Raw genomic sequence first — 23,700 nt, forward strand, 5'->3', positions numbered from 1 at the left:
GAAATCTATCGGAGACTTTTATCCAATCTTGGCCAATGTTATGAAGCTGTGGCCCATTGGTCAGTGGGCATGATAAAATCTAACTGTTCTATATGTCGCCACTGACACTGCTAGCAAGCCTTGGAGTTCTGTACGAATACCTGACTTTGCAGTTGCTGCTACGATGTCAAGCACAACCCTCAAGAAAAATAGGGCCAATCTTTCTGGACATGTGGACACACTATTGTAGCAGCACCAGATGCAATCACAACAGCACAGCAATCAAGTTGAACTTTGTGGATGATGGAATGGCATTGGCAGAAATGCAAGGAAAGAATGATGGCTACAGCATCATATCCATTTCATAAGGTACTTAGAAAGTTCTGCCAGAGTAGGCACTTTCTCCATATTCATCTCTTTTGAGGGCCTGTCAACGTGTTAGTTCCATCTATTATTATCATCCTGTGTTTACAAAACCTCTGGGACAGTGGTTCTCAACTGGTAAACTGGCTGGGATTTCTGGGAGTTGTAGGCCAAAAACATCTGGGGACCCCAGGTTGAGAACCACTACTCTGGGATCTTGATTGGAATATCTCTGAACCACAATACTCAGTTCTTGGGGAAGTCAAATGTTTATGAAGTGCAGTGTCCTGGATCGTGCCCTCAAAAGGCCTCTCTGGGTTACAAGTTTAACCCCAGAGGCATCTGCCTACCTGAAGGTAGGAGATAACATCTAAGAACTTAAGGTAAGAAGTTTGTTTTCTGCTTTGGACTGGTTTGCTTGCCTAGGCAGGAATTGGAAGACGAAGGGAATGCACCTTGTAAAATCAGACCCACTACAATCCTCACTAAGGGGGAAGAGTTCAATGTGGATGTCCGTCCTATTTCACTGGATTCATTTCAACATGTTTGGCCTGATGTTGTGTACAAGATTCTTGGAGCTGTGGGAATGATCCCCTGTGCTTTAGATCCTTGCCCTTCCTGGTTTATCAAACTCACCAGTGGGGAATTGGCTGAGTGATTTACGAGGATCACTCATGCCTCATTGGAGCAAGGACAAATATCAGATAGCTTCAAAAAAGCAGTTGTAACACTAATTCTAAAGAAGTTGTCTCTGGACTCCTCTATATTGAATAACTACCGGCCCATTTCAAATCTCCCTTTCCTGGGCAAGGTTCTGGAGTGGATGAAGGCCTCTCAATTCCTGGGATTCTTGGAGGAAACACAGAACTGCAGCACTGCTATGACACTAGTTCTTTCATTTTTATTTTTCAAAATATTTTGTTCATCTACAGTGAGATAGAACCATAGAAGTAGAAGGAAAGGAGATTCCACCTGAACATTAGGAAGAACCTCCTGACCATAAGAGCTATTCAATGGTGGAACTCACTGCCTCGGAGTGTGGCAGAGGCTCCCTCTTTGGAGGCTTTTAAACAGAGGCTAGTTGGCCATCTATCAGGGATACTTTGTGCTTTTCCTGCATGGTAGGAGTTGGCCCATGAGGTCTGGATGGACTAGATGGCCCATGAGGTCTCTTCCAACTCTATGATTCTATAATGTTATGTTTCTATGATTCTAAGAGTTGCCTAGTCCAAATCCTGCTGGGACAGGAATCCACATCTAAAGCATCGCTGATAGATGGCCATGAAACTTCTGTGTATTGTCGAAGGCTTTCATGGCCAGAATCACTGGGTTGTTGTAGGTTTTTTCGGGCTGTATGGCCATGGTCTAGAGGAGAGAATGCCTCTAGACTATGGCCATACAGCCTGAAAAAACCTACAACAACCCATGAAACTTCTGTTTGAAAAACTCCAGAGAAGGATAGTCCAGCACTTTCAGTGCTAAACTCTTTCCACTGTCAACAGAAAGTTATGTCTGTCTAACGTTTTGCCAGAACCTTGCTTAATTTGAATTTACTGGTTTTTACTCCATCTTCGAGAGCAGCAGAAAGTAAGCTGCCTCCATCTAGTACATGACATCCATTCAGCTATTTAAAGATCCTAGCATTCTTGATGGCTGAGATCACCTGCATGTCCTGGCCAAAACAGTCAGAGCTACAAGGGAAGGATGATTTGAACAAGAAATACACCTATAAATCAGGATTGGGCAAAATATGGCCCCTGGACTTCACCCCCGACTCCAGCCCTTCTCACAACAACCAGGCATGGAGCCCATTCCATATGTCCGGAGAAAGAAAGAAAAACCCTACTTTTGGAGGCATTGCTATTATTGCATGCTATAGGCTCATAGCAAGTTTTAAATGTCCTCAAATGAAAATCCGAAGTGTGTGTGTGTTGGGGGATTCCACACAATGACCCCTGTATCAGTGGGGGGATATATTCCCAGCTAGATCACTGTTACATGAAACCGTAGACATGACTGAATGCTATTAAATTTCCTGACTTCTGATCACAGCATACCATGGAGAATGCTAGATCCTTCAGTGCATCTCTATGACAGCATGCAGGGAGAATATATCGTAGAATTGCATGGAAGACCTCGCAGTTTCCTAGAGAGACCATTTCCCCTGATGCAGGTGTAAGTGAAACTGAGGATATGAGTATATTTTATTTTATTTATTTATTTACTACACTTTTATCCCGCCCTTTTCAGCATGGAGGCGACTCAGGTTGTCAACATTAGATGCCAAACACATATAAATACAACATTTAAAACAGGTTAAATCACATAATACAATTCATAATAAAACAGTTTAAAACCATAAAAAACTAATGACTTCCGGGTTAAAATCCATGTCCATTTGCGCTGTTAAGCCGTTCCATATTCGTACACAATACTGAGTTATCTGGTTACAATGAGGTTCTAAAACTTGCTCAAAGAGCCAGGCTTTCACTCTTTTCCTAAATCAGGAGGGTGTAGGACGATCTAATATCCCCAGGAAGAGAGTTCCACAGTCGAGGGGCCACCACTGAGAAGGCCCTTATAATGTGATTGTCCTTTATGACATATTGATTCCCACACCCTGAAGATTTTACTGTCTATTTATAACATTTCCTCTGCTACTCTTACATATTGAAAACTGCACTCTTTGGGGCAGTCCAGGCTGAAGGACTGTGTATCTAGATGAGGAAGTTCTTGGAACGTGTCCCATCAACAGAAGTCCTGGGGAATATTTCAGACTGTTCAGTGACACGTTTCTTAATTTCGGGGGGAGAAGGGTGGGGTATAAATACAGGAAATAAATAAAAGCTAGATAAACATCCTTACTTGATAAAATACCTATGTATGCGGTGTTGATTTCTTTGGATCTTTTATTTATTTATTTATTTATTTATTTATTTACTGTCCTTGTATACCGCCGTTTCTCAGCCTAATTGGCGACTCAACGCGGTTTACAACAAAATATACAGTGCACAGTATACAATTAAAACCATAAAAAACATAATACACAATATTACACGAAATCACAATCCAATACATCGCCTAACTAAAATCGTGGTCCAATTGCATCATCCATATTACCAATCCGTAATCAACACATTCATTGCACCGAATTAGCCAAATGCCTGCTTGAACATCCAAGTTTTTAGTCTTCTTCGGAATACCATCAGCGAGGGGGCTGATCTTACCTCCATGGGAAGGGCGTTCCAGAGCCGAGGGGCCACCACAGAAAAGGCCCTGTCTCTCGTCCCCGCCAGCCGCACCTGTGAAGCAGGCGGGATAGAGAGCAAGGCCTCCCCAGAAGATCTTAGGGTCCTGGTGGGCTGATAGGCCGAGATACGTTCGGATAGGTAGGTTGGGCCAGAACCGTTTAGGGCTTTAAAGGCCAACGCCAGCACTTTGAATTGAGCCCGGTAGCAAATCGGCAGCCCGTGGAGCTGGTGCAGCAGAGGAGTTGTGTGCTCCCTGCGCTCCGCTCCAGTTAGTATCATGGCTGCCGACCGTTGGACTAATTGGAGCTTCCGAGCCGTCTTCAAAGGCAACCCCACGTAGAGAGCGTTGCAGTAGTCTAAATGGGATGTAACCAGTAGTCTAAACGGGATTTTACCCATTTGTTCTGTTTTAATAAGCATATCTTCAACCATTAAGCATCATGCTTCTGCTTCCCTGCCTTTGGGGATAATGATCATGCTAACAGCCATCTGCTAGGTTTACTGTTGTGGAGGAAGAATTGTACACGAGGAAGTAAGTTTTTCCCCATATGTTGAAGTCAGTCCTCAGGGTTATCACAGAGCTCACTAATTCTCTACCCTCAAATGCCTCCTAGAAGATGTTCAAGACAAATTCAAAGTGTTGACAGCAAATGTGTGGTCTACCAAATTTACCTTTTCCTCATCTCCGCAGGTGGCTCCTCTTGACAGTGTTTCAGTTATGAACCAGGGCTGTGGCGCAGCTGGCTGGGCGTTAGCTGCATTAAGATCACTACTGACCAAAAGGTCATGAGTTCAAAGCCAGCCTAGGTTGGAGTGAGCCTCTGACCAATTTGTGTAGCTTGCTGTCGACCTTTGCAGCCTGAAAGACAGTTGCATCTGTCAAGTAGGAAATTTAGGTACAGTGGGTTAAAGCACTGAGCTGCTGAGCTTGTTGATCGAAAAGTCGCAGGTTCAATTCCAGGGAGCGGCTTCAGCTTCCACTGTCAGCCCTAGCTTCTGCCAACCTAGCAGTTCGAAAACATGCAAATGTGAGTAGATCAATAGGTACCGCCCCGGCGGGAAGGTAACGGCGCGCCATGCAGTCATGCCGGCCACATGACCTTGGAGGTGTCTACGGACAACGCTGGCTCTTCGGCTTGGAAATGGAGATGAGCACCACACCCCAGAGTCAGACAATTCCTTAAGCCGCTCCTCATAGGGCTTGTTCTCCAGACCCTTGATCATTTTAGTTGCCCTCCTCTGGACACATTCCAGCTTGTCAATATCTCTCTTGAATTGTGGTGCCCAGAAAGGGGACTACCTTTACCTTACCTATGCGGGGAGGCTAATTTATGACACCATAAAAATCTCCAGCAAGCATGCAAAGAATGAGGAAGTAATTCATCCTCACAAAAAAGCTGGAATGTTAAATAGCCTCTGCGTGTCTGTGTATATATGTTGTATATATGTTGTGTGTCTATGGCATTGAATCTCTGCCATGTATATGTAGATTGTAATCCCCCTGAGTCCCCTGCGGGGTGAGAAAAGGTGAATATAAAAACTGTAAATAAATAAATAAATAATCATTTGTTTATCTGGAGTTTGCATGGACTATTGTGTAGGCGATTGCCTGAAAGGTTTTGAAAAGATGTTATAGAATCATAGAATCAAAGAGTTGGAAGAGACCCCATGGGCCATCCAGTCCAACCCCCTGCCAAGAAGCAGGAATATTGCATTCAAATCACCCCTGACAGATGGCCACCCAGCCTCTGTTTAAAAGCTTCCAAAGAAGGAGCCTCCACCACACTCCGGGGCAGAGAGTTCCACTGCTGAACGGCTTTCACCGTCAGGAAGTTCTTCCTCATGTTCAGATGGAATCTCCTCTCTTGTAGTTTAAAGCCATTGTTCCGCGTCCTAGTCTCCAAGGAAGCAGAAAACAAGCTTTCTCCCTCCTCCCTGTGACTTCCTTTCACATATTTATACATGGCTATCATATATCCTCTCAGCCTTCTCTTCTTCAGGCTAAACATGCCCAATTCCTTAAGCCGCTCCTCATAGGGCTTGTTCTCCAGACCCTTGATCATTTTAGTCACTCTCCTCTGGACACATTCCAGCTTGTCTTGAATTGTGGTGCCCAGAATTGGACACAATATTCCAGGTGTGGTCCAACCAAAGCAGAATAGAGGGGTAGCATGACTTCCCTAGATCTATACTCCTATTGATGCAGGCCAAAATCCCATCGGCTTATTTTGCCGCCACATCACATTGTTGGCTCATGTTTAACTTGTTGTCCACGAGGACTCCCAAGATCTTTTTCACACGTACTGCTCTCAAGCCAGCCATCATCGTCCCCCAAACTGTATCTTTACATTTTGTTTTTTTCTGCCTAAGGGAGAAAAAATGGAGGGAGATGTTGTTGTTTATTCTTTCAGCTGCTTCCGACTCTCCGTGACCTCATGGACCAGCCCATGCCAGAGCTCCCTGTCAGCCGTCACCACCCCCAGTTCTTTCAAGGTCAAGCCAGTCACTTCAAGGATGCCATCCATCCATCTTGCCCTTGGTCGGACCCTCTTTCTATTTCCTTCCATTTTTCCCAGCACCATTGTCTTCTTTAAGCTTTCCTTTCTTCTCATGATGTGGCCAAAGTACTTCATCTTTGCTTCTAATATCCTTCCCTCCAATGAGCAGTCGGGCTTTATTTCCTGAAGTGTGGACTAGTTGGATCTTCTTGTCATCCAAGGCACTCTCGAAATATTCCTCCAACACCATAGTTCAAAAGCATCTATCTTCCTTCGCTCAGTCTTCCCTTTTGAAAAGATAGCTTCAAGTTATTAATCACTTGTTTGAACTTACTTACTTACTTACTTACTTACTTACTTAGGCGATCCCTCGTTGGACGAGTAAGATGGTCTTCCATTATGGATTTCCTTGTGGGTCCGTATGTGGCTGTGGAGCCCTATTCTTGCTCTGCATCTTCTTCCGCAGTGTGGGCATTGGTTTCCAGGTGGAAGGCGGTCCCGATTGGGGTTGGCTTGACGCGCCTTCCTCCTGGCACGTTTCTCTCTTTCACCCTCCACTCGTGCCTCCTCAAATTCTGCAGCACTGCTGGTCACAGCTGTCCTCCAGCTGGAGCACTCAAGGGCCAGGGCTTCCCAGTTCTCAGTGTCTATGCCAGAGTTTTTAAGGTTGGCTTTGAGCCCATCTTTAAATCTCTTTTCCTGTCCACCAACGTTCCGTTTTCCGTTCTTAAGTTCGGAGTAGAGCAACTGCTTTGGGAGACGGTGGTCAGGCATCCGGACAACGTGGCCGGCCCAGCGGAGTTGATGTTGGAGGACCATCGCTTCAATGCTGGTGGTCTTTGCTTCTTCCAGCACACTGACGTTTGTCCGCTTGTATTCCCAGGAGATTTGCAGGATTTTCCGGAGGCAGCGCTGATGGAAACGTTCCAGGAGCTGCATGTGACGTCTGTAGACAGTCCACGTCTCACAGGCATATAGCAGGGTTGGGAGGACAATAGCTTTGTTTGTTTGTTTGTTTGTTTGTTTGTTTGTTTGAACTATCACATGCAAGACCACAGATATATTGGTGAAAGGTTTTCGTGGCAACTGGAGCAGAGCTCTTTTCTCTATTTCTGCTTAATATTGTTAATAAGAAGAATACTATCTTGGTGCAAGCAGGCTTCCACTCCAGTGTTTAGCTTGAACTCCACTGATGCTATCTGCACAGAGGAGTCTTCTGGCCCTGTATCGGTTTTGTGTATTTCATTCCTTTGAGAGATTGCATCTAGAACACAGTCCATTTTAGACAAAGTATTGTGTATAGTCTTTCAGTCCTGCTACAACATTTGTCTTTGCATGCAGAGGAATAGTGATTCATTTCCTCTGGCGATGACATTTTGAATCAAATACTAGCCAGGTCTGTGGAAGAAGTGATTTATTAGTGTGTACACAGCTTCCTTGCTTGGGCTCTTGGTATGTTTGTTTTCTCTGCTTGAAGTGGAAGATTTGGACATCTCTATCCCTCGGCCTGAACAGATTTCTCAGAATCAGTTGTAAATATGATTTCAAGTTGCATTACAGGGAAAACCAGCTGATTCCTAATTTTTCCAACTAAAATGCAAACATGTACTTTTCATCTTAAGAACAGACAAGCATCTTGAGCTCTGAGGATAAGCTGGGAAGGAATCCCACTGGAGCATTGCAGCACACCCAAATACCTGGGAGCAGGCATGTAGCCCCCCCCCCCCCGAAATTCTCATGGTGGTCCGCAAGAAGGCCTTACTGGTACATTATTTAAACTGTTATGTTTATTCATATCATGATCAGATCACCATGCTCAATATATCCCATATGCATGGGGGTATTGGGGTAACGATACAAAAGGTTTGCTAGGGTAGACCCTCTTTCACTCAGATTCAGCCCCCCCCGAACCAAACTCACCCCCCCCCCCCGAAACAAAATCAGCCCCTCTACGGGCCTGCCTGGGAGTCACTTTGGACTGTGCTCTAACTTATAAGAAGCACTACTTGAACATCAAGCAAAAAGTGGGGTCTAGACATAATATCATACTAAAGCTGACTGGCACAACCTGGGGATCACAACCAGACATAGTAAAGACATCTGACCTAGCGTTTTGCTACTCTGCTGCTGAGTATGCATGCCCAGTGTGGAACACATCTCACCACACTAAAACAGTGGATGTGGCTCTTAATGAGACATGCCGCATTATCACAGGCTGTCTGAGCCCTACATCAATGGAGAAATTATATTGTTTAGCTGATATTGCACCACCTGATATCCGCTGGGAAGTAGCAGCCAATAATGAAAGGACCAAGGTAGTAACATCTCCAGCCCATGCCAATGCCTTAAATCAAGAAACATCTTTCTAAGATAAGATACTCACAGGAACACTGTGCTGGCATGGATGTGCCAGGAATTTGAATTTTTCTTGCATGGCTAGTTTGTTTAAGCTTTATTTGGACCATGCATTTTGCAATAAGGTAGTTTCCCCCAGGTTACAATCATAGGACCAACAACCTATCAATCATCATTAGAGCCTTTAGATCCTCCCCTTTCCCCAGGTTTTGGAGGGAAAAGGGGATTTTCAGTTCAGTTTTTACAGTGAAGCCTTACAAACAGGTTGTATTGTGGGCTTCTCTCTCCCACCTGTAAAAGGCTTCAATTTTCACAAAGTTCAGGGGGAAAAGACAGCCAGCTTTTGCTGGAGAAAGACAACAGATCTTACAGTCAACTTCGCTGAAAAGTAGAGGACTCCTTTTCATCTTGGAAAATCTACAGAGACTTTGCCTGGCAGGGACCACTTGGGTTATCCATAACGCAGATTGGAGCTGGGAGTGGGGGTCTCATGCCAGCAAAGGTAAAGATTGCCCAGGGAGGGTTCTAAACATTTCCCTTAAAGAAGGAAGAAGCAGTTTATCCTCAGTTGCCTGCCCCTTTTTGGCAGATCAAGGAAGTTACCAGTTTTCTAAAGTTATAAAGTGTTAATTCCATGTATTTGAAGATTTTAGTCATAATAAAGAACTTTGTTGGACTTACTTTAAGCCTCTACGGAACTTTGTGTGGGGAAATCTAAAGGGCCTCTCAGCCGAGGCACCCCGGGCGTCCCATTGGGCATTCTAAAAGCACGTCCTGTAAATAGACATTGCCACAGGCCCAGCGTGCGACAGTACAAACACCTCAGCAAGCGAGAGTCCAAAAGTGGCAAGCTAAAACCTGGAACCTCAATCCGTGGATATCGAATGAGAGACTCCCCCCTGGGCACACAGAAGACTGGGAGACTTGGAAGGTGCAGCAAAGCCTGCACTCTGGCACCACAAGATGCAGAGCCATGCTTAAGAAATGGGGCTACAAAGTGGAGTCTACAACATGCGAGTGTGGAGGAGAGCAAACCATAGAGCACCTACTACAATGCAACCTGAGCCCTGCCACATGCACAATGGAGGACCTACTCATAGTGACTCCAGAGGCACTCCAAGTAGCCAGCTACTGGTCAAAGGATATATTTACTGGGTAACCACGGAAAAATTTGGTTCTAAACTCGTTTCGTTTTAAGGTGGCCCTTGCGTTTGGTATTTTTAAATAATTCCGAAATGTTCCTTTTTAAAAATTTTGAAATTTCCGAAATTTCGTAAATTTCGAATCGATTTGTTAATGGCGGACACGATTGCGCAATATGCTAAAAAAACCTCCAAATGGGACAGGGGGAACTTCTGAAGCTTCCCTCTCCCTCTGTTGTTGACTGTTGGTGTGATAAAACAAACAACAACTATAAAACTTGCTCCAGACATGCGAAAATAATTACGAAATAATTACGAAATAATTTCGAAATAATAACAAAATAATTACGAAATAAATTGAAAAATTTTCGAATCCAAAAAACTCCTCACACTATTCCAGTATGGCTCAATATCGGATCGTAAGCTAATTTAAATACGAATTAATAACAAATTACGAAATTAACGAACGAAACCGCCCAGCCCTAATATTTACCATAATGCCAAGTTTTAAAACTTTCTTTGTGTTTTAAATACATTTTAACTGTACTTTCAATTCACTTCTGACATGATAAACAAATAGTTGCATTGTACATCTCTTGAAACTACAACTATCTATTTTTGTCTGTATGCAGTTATCTGCAGTTATGTCTCCAGAAATACTCTTTCCTTCCATTCTTCATCATTGGCTCAGTATACCAATTTGTCTAAGGTACTGTTAAGCTCAGTGTTATGAGCTTTACCACCTCAGATCTGTGAGATAAAAATTGTGCTAGCTGCCTTGAGTCCCAAGGCTAGGAAAAATTGGGAAACAAACAGGTCTGTTTTCTTATTGCTTAAGTGAGTGAACCCAGAACGGATAACATTTAAATACAACTGGGATAGGGTACATAGAATCATAGAATCATAGAATCAAAGAGTTGGAAGAGACCTCATGGGCCATCCAGTCCAACCCCCTGCCAAGAAGCAGGAATATTGCATTCAAATCACCCCTGACAAATGGCCATCCAGCCTCTGCTTAAAAGCTTCCAAAGAAGGAGCCTCCACCACACTCCGGGGCAGAGAGTTCCACTGCTGAATGGCTCTCACAGTCAGGAAGTTCTTCCTCATGTTCAGATGGAATCTCCTCTCTTGTAGTTTGAAGCCATTGTTCCGCGTCCTAGTCTCCAAGGAAGCAGAAAACAAGCTTGCTCCCTCCTCCCTGTGGCTTCCTCTCACAAATTTATGCATGGCTATCATATCTCCTCTCAGCCTTCTTTTCTTCAGGCTAAACATGCCCAGTTCCCTAAGCCGCTCCTCATAGGGCTTGTTCTCCAGACCCTTGATCATTTTAGTTGCCCTCCTCTGGACACATTCCAGCTTGTCAATATCTCTCTTGAATTGTGGTGCCCAGAATTGGACACAATATTCCAGACGTGGTCTAACCAAAGCAGAATAGAGGGGTAGCATTACTTCCTTAGATCTAGACACTATGCTCCTATTGATGCAGTAGTCATGGGCCAGTTTCATTTGTTTATTTCGTGTTTTTGTACCATTTTGTCCATTCAGATGGCATGGAACAGCCCTTGGGAACAGAAACATCAGTGAAACAAAAGAAAGGGAGTAGCCTTTTGGGGGGCTGATTTTCGGTGTGCCAGCTGTAGGAAATGCTCATTTGTATTGGGACCCATTTTTGGAAGCAATGGATGGAAACGGAAATGGAGCCATACAAATGGGGCAAACACATAGTGATTCCATACGAATGCACAAGACTAGTACATTGTACAACTTGGCTTTAGGCGATCTCTTGTCCGAGTAGGATAGTCTTCCAAGATCAGTGTACTGGTGGTGGGTACATAGGTGACTGTGGATTGGTTATTCTGCTTATCTGTGTTCTTTGCTTCCTCCCATGACATCAAGGTCTAAGCAAACAGATCATTTCACAGTTTGGGTTGCTAGTCATAATTTGTGGTCTTCCTTTCTCACCTCACTCCATTTCCTTTTCCTTGCTTTCAGCTCTCTGTGCTTTGCTCTTACTGGTTGCTCATTCCTCAGCACTCCCAATCTCTTCAAGTCTTCTTTGCCCAGGCATGATTCCTAGATCCTATCTCTGTTCGCTTCACTTGCTGTTCCTCATCCCAGCCTCAGTGACTCAAGATCCACAGTGTCCTAGGTTTAATAATCTCATACAGTGTGCGGCAGCATAAATTCCTTTTTAAAAATGCGCGCCATTCAGTCGGTTGAAGACGTAGTAGAGCGCTAGTGGTCATGTTCGAGAGGCAGGAGTACCTGACACAGTTCAGTCGCCATCATGCGTTGGAACAGTGAGGAGCGTGCTTTTGCCGTTGAGGCCTACTTTTTGAGCGAATGTTCTGTGATTGCAACCCAGTGCGCCTTTTGGAATCTCTTTAACTGAGCCCCATTGGCCCCTGTCCCGGACCGGAAATCAATTGTGATGTGGGTCACTACATTCAGACAAACTGCAAGTGCAACAAGATGAAGAACTGGAGTCCCTGTGCCCATTAGATCACCTGAGAACATTTAGGCAGTAAGAGCTTCAATGTTGCGATCACCACGGCATTCTGTGAGCATACATGTGTCGTCTGCCCTTGGACTTTCCGATTGTTCTGTGAGGAGAATTTTTCATGATGATCTTCATTTCCATCCTTACAAGACGGCAATTGTGTAGGAACTTTCTGAATGTGACTTCAATTCTCGGAGGAACGCTTGTGAAGTTCTTCTCGAAGTCGTTCCTGAGGACGCTATTTATTTATTTTTTAGTGATGAAGCCCATTTTCCTTTGTGTGGATCCGTCAACTAACAAAACATGCGCTACTGGGCTGACAATAATCCTCGAGAATTGCATCAAAGGCCTTTGCATTCACCTAAAATCACAGTGTGGTGTGCAATTTCCTCAGCTGGAATTATTGGTCCCTGGTTCTTTGAGGAAAATGAAGTCGCAGTGACAGTGAATTCAGACCAGTATGTAAACATGTTACAGGAATTTTTTCCCCCACAGCTAGATGGGTTGGACTTAGGGGACATTTGGTTCCAACAAGATGGCGCAACCAACCATACTTCAAGAGCATCGATGGCTGTTTTGAGGGAACACTTCCCAGAGCGCCTCATCTCAATTAGGGGGGATTTGGAGTAGACGGCCCGCTCTCCAGATTTGGCCCCTTGTGATTTTTTCTATGGTTTTTTTTGAAATCCCATGTTTATGTGAACTGCCCAAGGACCCTGCAAGATTTGAAGACCAACATCCAGGAAGAAATTTCCAACACAACGCCTGCAATGCTGGCAAGAGTCATGAGAAACACCAGAAATTGGTTTACTCAGTGTATGGAGAATGGGGGACGTCACCTACCTAATTTGATCTTCAAAACTACGTAAAACAAAACTTTAGGTATGCGCCTACATTATAAAAAATATCAGATTCATACAATGGGTTTTATTAAGTTTTGAAAAAAGGAAGTTATGCTGCTGCACCCTGTATTATCCTCTACATCAGGGGTGGGAATATGTTAGACTGCAGATGTTGTTGGACTGCATCTCTCAACATTCCTCACCATTGGCTATGCTGGCTAGGGCTTGCAGTCCAGCCACATCTGAATGGCCACGTGATTCCCATTCTTGCTCTATATTTGTGGTATCTTTTCTTTAGTCTGTGGATTGACTCTTGGTGCTAATGGTGGCAGATGGACCAAATGATGTGGTGGGGTGTTTTCTTCTTCTGCTCACAAGATGCCCACATGTAATACAGAGAAAATGCAGTGGGAGACAATGTTTGGCTGGGCTTCCATTATTGCTTCCTTCCTGTATTCTAACAGGGGACTCCCCATTTTGTTTGCCTTGGAATTATACTAGGATCTGAGAGTTGGTGTATAAAAACATTTAGCTGTGAGTCAAAGCTAAGTAATAAATGTAATTATTGATTGCAAATAATAACAAGGTGGATCCCCCCCCCCCCGCTTCATATAATCCTTTAAAACAGGGGTCCTCAAACTAAGTCCCAGGGGCCAGATATGACCCTCCAAGGACATTTACCCATCCCTTGCTCAGGGTCAACCTAAGTCTGAAACTACTTGAAAAGCACACAACAACAACAATCGTATCTTGTAGGATTGTTGTAGGTTTTTTCGGGCTATATGGCCATGGTCTAGAGGCATTCTCTCCTGACATTTCACTTTCATCTGTGGCAAGCATCCTCAGAGGTAGTGAGGTCTGTTGGAACTAGGAAAATGGGTTTATATATCTGTGGAATCACCAGGGTGGGACAAAGAACTCTTGTCTGTTGGAGCTAGGTGTGGATGTTTCAACTGATGGCCTGGCAGTTGTTTGGTGTGGCTTGTTAGTGCTTGGGGCAATCTTTTGTTGAGAGGTGATTAGATTTCTCTGTTTCCTCTCTGTTGTTTTGCTGTTGTAATTTTAGAGTTTTTTTTAATACTGGTAGCCAGATTTTGTTCATTTTCATGGTTTCCTCCTTTCTGTTGAAATTGTCCTATCTCAACAGCCAAAAGCAGGCCCACACTTCCCACTGAAATACTAATAAGTTTAGATTTGTTACATTTTTTCTTCATTTTAATTATTGTATAGTTTTTAAGTGCTTTTGTACTACAAATAAGATATATGCAGTGTGCATAGGAATTCATTCATGTTTTTTTCAAATTATAATTCGGCTGTCCAATAGTTTGAGGGACTGTGACCTGGCCCTCTGTTTAAAAAGTTCGAGGACCCCTGCTTTAAAACTTACCTCTTGCCTCATGACATGGTTCTGATGTAAGACGAAAAGGTTCTTTGATGCTACAACTCAAGCACTTGTGGTTTGGATCACAAAACAGAAGGGGAGTAGGATTCAGGAAGCTTTGCCTTTCTGTTAGCTTGAAGGGCTTTCAACCTCCCAGGATTCAGCTATATCTGTCCTGCTTTGGATCATTTATATCATATTTTCCATCCATCTGAAAGAAGGGAAGCATACCTTTGACATAAATTATTGTTAAGCACACACATCATCCTTATGCCCCAAAAAGGTTTTCTTTTTGGAGTCTAAGATATAGTGTTCTCTGCCCCTCAGATGATAATATTCCACATTTCTGCACGAGCTTGACTGGAAGGAAGCTAGCCAGGAGCTCTGACTCATTGAAGTGACGCAACAGCTTGCCTCTCTAAGGGCAGATAATTCTGCAGAGACCCTACTTTGGAAAGTATTGAATGAGCCAGTCACACTCAGCAAAGATTTAGACAGAACCAAATCATGTATCTCAGGTGGAAGGCAGCTGGGAGAAAACAAAAAATCTAAGTTATACAGCCATTCCATCACATTTGCAGTTTACACTACATTTGTTTACAGTTAAAATTGCTTTTTCCTTTCTTGGAAATTCCTTCTGACACCAGTAGCCAGTGGCCAGCTATTCTTAGTAGCATGGATTAATTGTTTTGTTTCTCATGATGCATTCACTCTACTTTTTGATGCTCATTGGTATGCAGACGGCCAATTCTCTCACACCAAAAGTGACTTGTAGTTGCTCAAGTCGCTCCTGACACGACAAAAAATAATTTAAAAAATTGGTATGACCCAGTTCTATATATTTTTTATTTATTTATTTATAATTCAAACTTATATGCCGCCACTCCCCTGCGGCTTGGAGTGGCTTACAAGAACGGAGGCAGGAAGCTTAGGCGGGACGCTCTCTCCGTCTCTTCCTTCCCAAGGTGATGATGACGGCCTTGTTTATCCCCTTTCCTCATTCGCGTTGCTCTGGAGCTTGGGCTCGGTTCCCATTCTCTGCAAAGATCTCTCTGCAAAGAACAGGCTAAAATCTAACACAATTTGAAAACAATTTAAAACAATTTAAAAACAATTTAAAAACAACAATATCAGATATCAAAGGCCTGTCGAAAGAGATGTGTCTTACATGCCCTGTGGAAAGCTGATAGGTCCCGCAGGTGGCAGAGTATTCCAGAGTGATGGTGCCACTGCTGTAAAGGCTCTGCGTCTGGTTGCTGTTAGACGCAAGGTCTTGACACTGGGAATTTCCAATAGTTTGTCCTCAGAACGGAGGGATCTCTGGGGTTGGTAGGGGGTGAGGCGGTCCCTCAGGTACATCGGCCCCAGACCATGCAAGGCCTTAAAGGTGAGTACTATCACTTTGAAAGTGATCCTGTGCTCAATTGGTAACCAGTGCAGCTGTAGTAAGATTGGTGTTATGTGGCATCTCATCGGAATTCCCGCAAGAAGTCGAGCAGCTGCATTTTGTACCAACTTGAGCTTCTGGATCACCAACAGAGGAAAGCCAATGTAGAGGGCGTTACAGTAGTCCAGTCTTGAGATGACCATAGACTGGATCACCGTAGCTAGGTCGTCCCTGGACAAGTAGGGGGCCAGCCATCTCGCCTGTCGCAGATTAAAAAAGGCGGTTCTGCTAACGGCAGAGACCTGGGCCTCCATCGTCAGCAGAGGGTCCAAAAGGACTCCCAGACTCTTTACCAATGATGAAGGGCGTAGTTCCTCGCCATCCAGGGTTGGCAGCTGGATATCCCCACTGCCCGGTTGACCCAGCCATAGGATCTCCGTCTTTGCTGGATTCACCCTCAACCTGCTGGCACGCAGCCATCCAGTAACGGCCTCGAGGCACTGATGGAAACAATCGGGTACAGAGTCCGGTCGGTCTTCCATCTTCAGCACAAGCTGAGTGTCATCAGCGTACTGGTAACACTCGAGCCCAAAACCTCGAACCAGCTGAGCAAGTGGTCGCATATAGATGTTAAACAACAGAGGGGAGAGAATGGCCCCCTGAGGAACCCCACAAGATATAGGGGACCTCTCAGAGACCAGGCCTCCCCTCTCCACTTGCTGTCCACGGTTGTGAAGAAAGGAGGACAGCCAGTTTAAAGCTGTCCCCCTGACTCCAACAGCAGCAAGGCAGTGGGTCAAAAGATTGTGGTCGACTGTGTCAAATGCTGCTGTGAGATCCAATAACACAAGCAGCGCCGACCCGCCTTGGTCAAGCTGGCATCGAAGGTGATCTGTGATGGGGACCAGCACAGTCTCTGTCCCGTGCCCCGCACGGAAGCCTAACTGGAATTGTAATGTAATGTATTTCTGGGCTTGGCCTCATGTAAGCTGCCTTGAGTTCCCTTTGGGGAGATGGTGGCGGGGTATAAATAAAGATTATTATTATTATTATTATTATTATTATTATTATTATTGGACATTTAATAGAATGCCAAGTTTGCAAACCTTGTTTTTTATGAATGCAATACAACTGTTTGGTTTGCTCCTGACATGATAAATAAATATGTAGTTATATTTTATGTGCCATGTACAATACTCTCTGTGATATCGAGCTTTTTTGTGAGGGATCTTCCTAAAGGGAGATCCCTGAGGACAGCGCCAAAAGGGTCCTAGAAACCTTGGTGAGAGCCAGCGGGAGCCAATTTCAGCAATAAAATAATTAAAATCAATAACCCTCAACAAAGTGGAAGAAGTTTTTTTCAAGCGACCGAGGTGTTTATTTAGCGATTCAGCTGATATCGGATGCGTTGCAGGAATCATTCCACTGCAAGCATAAAGCTAGCCATGTTACAAGCATTTTTATAGACGAAAATTCAAAGGAAAAGGTTTCAAAATTCCCGCCCGCCCCTTGCCGGCTGGCTCTGTTCTGATTGGCCGATGGCCGAACAGCTGGGAGGAGGCTTGGCAGCCCGCTCAGCCCTGAGCCAATCGGCGAGCTCTCTCGCCTCCTGAGGGCCTATCAGCAAGCTCCTCTCGCTCCCAGAGCTAGGCCAATCAGGAGTGGGGAGGCGGGACGATCGCGGGTAGTGGTGAAATGATGGGATTTCCGATCCCCTGCCGGCTGTGCTAATTGCCCTTTCTTTCTGGCTGGTCAAGATATAATCTCTACAAACAGAGGCTTTCCTGCCCGTGATGAGTTTCGGCCGAGATTGTCAACAGGATGGGCAGCAGACCCCAGGGGTCAGCGCTGCCCTTGGTAAATCAATCATAAATGTCCAGTGTTTCCCTTTTGACTTTCTTGTCCTGCCAGACGAACTTCAGAGGGCGAGGAAGGGCATCAGAAATGGCTATTTTTCCAGTCTTATGAATCAATCAAATGAGTTCCGGGGGAGGCAGGGGGTCTCCCTCGGGCCATTCCACAGTTACTGATCACTTTTGTGGGGCAAAAGTCAAGCAGACCATATTTCATACAGTATTACTTTATACAGAGATCATGCAAGAGAATCCCATTCCCCCCCCCCATCTTAATTTTTATTAAAATGTCGAGCTTTTATTTAAAAGAGTTAAAAAGGAAACTAGAAATCCCATGCCCCGGCAGAAGGTTCATGGAAACGGGGGCGGCAAATGGCCAAAATCATGCAGCAAAAGAGTCCCTTTTTAACAGGCAGAAGCCAACAGATGGGCGCTGAGTTGAAAAGAGCACCAAAGTCCATCACTCGGTCCTTGGAAACTACAGCTCCCACAAAGGGCAGAAGTCCCAAGATCCAGCCATTTCCCAAAAGCCTCGTGGGGTCCTTGTTGTTGTTAGTGCCTTGGCAATGTGACCAAGACTTAACCCTTGTTGTGTAGTCTGGTGCCCTTGCCCTTTGCAAAACTATAAGTCATTATCCCTTATTTTGGGGGGGGGGGGTGTCCGACATCATCTGTGCAATCATTTTGACTTTTAGTGAGAGTTCAGACTGTCGCTCGCTCCTTCCTCCTCCTTCCTTCCTTCCTTCCTTCCTTCCTTCCTTCCTTCCTTCCTCCCTCCATTTTACGTAACTTACATATTGCCTCCTATCAAAAGAAGTCTGTTTATCTGGGCACATAAACAAAAGCACAAGGCAGTCTTTGAACTCACCTGAAAACTCGCCCTTTGAACTCATCCGAGATAAGTGCTGCAGCTTGTATCAGCTGTCACAGCTGCCTGCAACTGGATAAGACAAGTGTGAAATTCCTTGAGGGCACTGCCAGTTTAGAGGATAGTTCTTGGGAAATATGACAAGAGCAGCCACACCTCAGCATTTACATTTTGAAGTTAATATCCCATGCCTGTTTTCTCTCACTGGAATTTTTTTTTTACAGAAATGAGATACTTTACATATTTTCCTCCTTGCAAGAGGAAGCACTGTGACTTTTTAGCAAAATCAGACCTGTTCAAGTGGAAGAAAATTGAGGGATGGAGGAAGATGTTGTTTCAAAAGGTACTGCACGTCAATCCCCTCCGCTTCACTCTTTTGAGCATTGGGATATGATATTGGAAACCAAGTATCTATTCCCTGCTCAGCTATGGAAATTACCGCTCAAGCAGGGAGCTTTGAGATTGTTGAACAGACGCTCTAGTGCTCTAACTGCCTATTACAGGGAAAACAAACTGATTCCCAATCCATCTAAAACACATACATGTGCCTTTCACCTTAAGAACAGACAAGCATCCCGAGCTCTGAGGATTACCTGGGAAGGAATCCCACTGGAGCATTGCAGCACACCCAAATACCTGGGAGTCCCTTTGGACCATGCTCTGACCTACAAGAAGCACTGCCTGAACATAAAGCAAAAAGTGGGTGCTAGAAACAATATCATATGAAAGCTGACTGGCACAACCTGGGGATCACAACCAGATACAGTGAAGACATCTGCCCTTGCACTATGCTACTCTGCTGCTGAGTACGCATGCCCAGTGTGGAACACATCTCACTACACTAAAACAGTGGATGTGGCTCTTAATGAGACATGCCGCATTATCACAGGGTGTCTGCGCCTACACCACTGGAGAAATTACACTGCTTAGCCCGTATTGCACCACCTGACATCCGCCAGGAAGTAGCAGCCAATAGTGAAAGGACCAAGGCAGTGACATCTCCAGCTCATCCCTTGTTTGGGTATCAGCCAGCACGTCAACGACTTAAATCAAGAAATAGTTTTCTTAGATCTACAGAGACACTCTCTGGAACACCTCAGCAAGCGAGAGTTCAAAAGTGGCAGGCTCAAATCCAGCACCTCAATCCGTGGGTGATACCAGATGAGAGACTCCCCCTGGGCACACAGAAGACTGGGCGACTTGGAAGGCGCTGAACAGACTGCGCTCTGGCACCACAAGATGCAGAGCCAATCTTAAGAAATGGGGCTACAAAGTGGAATCCACGACATGCAAGTGTGGAGAGGAGCAAACCACTGACCACCTGCTGCAATGGAACCGGAGCCCTGCCACATGCACGATGGAGGACCTTCTTGCGGCAACACCAGAGGCACTCCAAGTGGCCAGATACTGGTCAAAGGACATTTAATCAGCTACCAAGTTTGCAAATTTTGTGGGGTTTTTTTAATCTGTTTGTTTGTTTTGTTCTGTTAGAAATGTAATATAATGTTCTGGTTGCGGATGACACGATAAATAAATAAGCTATGGAAATTCATAATTATGTGATTCCAGAGAACTCGTTAATTTGTTTCTTTAATTAATGAAGAGAGGCCTATTAAAATACACATACGTAGTGTGCTATTTCCAAAAAGCCTTAAGGGCTTTTACCTCTGCTTTCTCAGTAAATTCCATGGGTTGCCTATCTGCATGCAACAGCTAAATCTCTCATGAGGTTTTGGAGATGGGGGTCCACCCAAATGATCTGCAATGATGCTTAAGTAATTGGTTGATTTACCAGCAAAGAGTGCACTAAACTGAAATTTATTACAGTTACTATACCTCAAGATGCAAATCTGTTTGTTTCTTATCTCTAGGTGCTTATTTCTAAATACATCCTTGTGCTAGCTGGCTCAGTCTCTCCTGTTAGTCATCTCCTTCTTGGAAGCAGAGTCTCTGTATCTCCCAACAGTTCTTACTAAATGTGATCCAGGATATTGTGATGCAAGGTAGGACAGGACAGAAGTGGGAGGAGGCCAGTGGAACAGGGGTCTTCACAAGGGTTCTTTGAAGGGGGACATATCCCTACCGCCCAGCTGTAGTGCACATGATTCAGTATTGCTAGGCAATCACCCTAGATTCCCCACTGCCCCCATGCTGTGGCAGTCCCTGGCCATGATATGTCACCTACCTTTTCCTCCTTGATGCTTGCTGTGACATCAAACAGAGTGATGACATATCAAGGGAGAATGGAGGGGGCAGAAGAAAACAGCCTCCTTCCTTTTCCCCTTCCCAGCTCTTGCTGTCACACTGCCTGACATCAGAGTAAGCACCAGGGAAAAAGTAGGTAGCGTGTGGTGGCTGGGAACCACAGTGACATACAAGGGTTGAATGAAAAGTAATGCCTCCACCTTCGTTACTTGGATTTGGATGGGAATATTTTAATACATCAAACGCAGAAATAATCCTTAGAATGTGCTCTTTAACTACTATTCACTTTTCCACGTAATCACCAGACAATTGGATACATTTCTGCCAATGATGAACATGTTTTCTGAAGCTGTCACAGAAGAAGTCGACACTCTGTTTCCACAACCAGCATCTCACAGTTATCTCAATGTCTTCATCAGAAGCATAATGATGTCCCCGCAGATCTTCTTTCATTATCGGGAAAAGATGGAAGTTAGACGGTGCTAAATCTGGACTGTATGGAGGATGCTGTATGGTGGTGAGATCCAGTCTCTGAAGTTCTGCTGTGGTGGCATGTGAAATGTGTGGTCTGGCATTGTCATGCTGCAGGAAATACAACACCGCCTGAGCTCTGCGAGTGCAGCATTTTCCTGAATGAAGCAGAGAGTGTTTCAAGACTGGGACATCCGTAGGGATACCAACCCTGCTATTGTCCTACCAACCCTGCTATATGCCTGCGAAATGTGGACTGTCTACAGACGTCACATGCAACTCCTGGAACGATTCCATCACCACTGCCTCCGAAAAATCCTGCAAATCTCTTGGGAAGACAAGTGGACAAACGTCAGCGTGCTGGAAGAAGCAAAGACCACCAGCATTGAAACGATGGTCCTCTGCCATCAACTCCGCTGGGCCAGCCACGTTGTCTGGATGCCTGACCACTGTCTCCCAAAGCAGTTGCTCTACTCTGAACTTAAGAACGGAAAACGGAACATTGGTGGACAGGAAAAGAGATTTAAAGATGGCCTCAAAGCCAACCTTAAAATCTCTGGCATAGACACTGAGAACTGGGAAGCCCTGGCCCTTGAGCGCTCCAGCTGGAGGTCAGCTGTGACCAGCAGTGCTGTGGAATTTGAGGAGGCACGAGTGGAGGGTGAAAGAGAGAAACGTGCCAGGAGAAAGGCGCATCATGCCAACCCCGACTGGGACCGCCTTCTACCTGGAAACCAATGCCTTCACTGTGGGAGAAGATGCGGGTCAAGAATAGGGCCCCACAGCCACCTACGAATCCACAAGGAAACCCATCATGGAAGACCATCTTAGTCATCCAACGAGGGATCGCCTAAGTAAGTAAGTAAGTAAGTAAGTAAAGTAAGTAAGCTGCAGGAAAACATTTCCTTTTTCCTTTCGGACCCTTGTTAGCTGTCGTTTCAAAGTTTGCAGCGTTGTGATATAATGTTCTGAATTTATTGTTCCACATTCAAGGAAATCAACATGGATAACACCATCTGCATCCCAGAACACTGTTGCCATGATTTTTCCAGCTGAGGGCTGTGTCTTGAATTTCTTTTTCTGGGGAGAGATTTTGGGTCCATATTCCATAGACTGACACTTCATCTCCGAGTCGTAATTGTGTACCCACGTTTCGTCTCCTGTCACAATTGAATGGAGAAAGATGTTACCTTTATTCTTGTAACACGAGAGGAGTTCCTGGCAAATTTTAAGTCTGTGCGCTTTCATTTCAGGTGTCAGCATCCTGGGTACCCATCGTGCACAGATCTTCTGATAGCCAAACAAAGCAATAATGTGACCCACATATTCTTGTGAAATGCCAATTATGCCAGGAATAAGAACCACACGAAATCAACTAACCCAATGTTCTTCACAGTGGACAAGAGCAAAGCAGACAGCTATCTCCCAAAATGGACAAGAGAATGAGGCACAGAGACTCGGTGGCTGCTCTCTTGAACCTCTAAAGCCCTGTATTTTTCTGCGAGCGTCCCTTTGACACTAGCTCCAAACTCAAAATGCTAATTGTATATTAAAGTGAAACCCAAGCTGAGTGACGGTGCTTAACTTAAAACAATTTTAAGTTGGGATGCTCTTTAGTTGAGGTTCCGCTGTATCTGATTAGGGATGTGTGTAATGGGGTTGCTATAGAAATCTGGGGAAGAGGTTCCAGACAAAGCTGGCTCATTCCTATGGCAGAAATGTATGCAGAGAAGAAGGGCAGGAACACAAAGGGGCAGGAGTGATGGGCTTGTGTCAGACAAACTCAATGTAGGGAAGTCACTGTCAAAATCTATACACGTGGATAGACAGATTGCCTATTTGGAGAACAGCTTAAGGTCATAAGACAGAGAACAAAGTACAAAATACCTCCACCCTTTCCATCAATTAATTTTATGTTAATTTGTTTCATTACCATTGGTATTACATTCACATTGTTGTTATCTGATGAGTAGCATTATGAATGGATTAGTATTTGCATTATTTTTAACATACAATTTCCATATGACCAGGTCAAGTGTCAAGGCAAGGCAAGTTTTTCAGTTCTTCTGTTCCAATAGTGTGCAGGTACAACTGCACCAGGAGCTCCAATTTTGTTTGCTTTGCATTGAATGTTTGTTGTAGTCCTAAGTTTCAGGGACACTGCAGATAGGTGGCTTCTTTTGGCTGCAATCATACGGCAAGCCACCTGTCAATTATAGTTAGGTTCCCTGGTCCCGCCCCCTTTTTGGGTTTTTGGAGGGAATAGGAGCCTTTTTGGTTCAGTCCACACAGAGAAGCCTTTCATGCAGGACGTAATACCAAGAGTTCCTGTAGAAAGCTTCGTCTTCTACGGCTTGGCCGGGGAGATATACAGTCTACACCTTGACCGGGGTTATACAGCCCTACAGCTCCTTTGCTGGAGGACTTCAGTCAGCCATCATGGAAACCTGAATTCTCTCTCCCCCTCCCCCCCCCGGAAGTCTACAAAGCTCTGCTGGGTAAGGGTCACTCGCGGAAGCCAGAAGCAGTTGGTACCGGGTGCAGGGGCTCCACACCAACAGAGGCAAAGACAGACTGCCCAGATTAGAAGTTAAGGATTTCCCCA

The sequence above is a fragment of the Anolis sagrei genome, chromosome 6 (assembly GCF_037176765.1).
Source record: "Anolis sagrei isolate rAnoSag1 chromosome 6, rAnoSag1.mat, whole genome shotgun sequence".
Classification (NCBI taxonomy): domain Eukaryota; kingdom Metazoa; phylum Chordata; class Lepidosauria; order Squamata; family Dactyloidae; genus Anolis; species Anolis sagrei.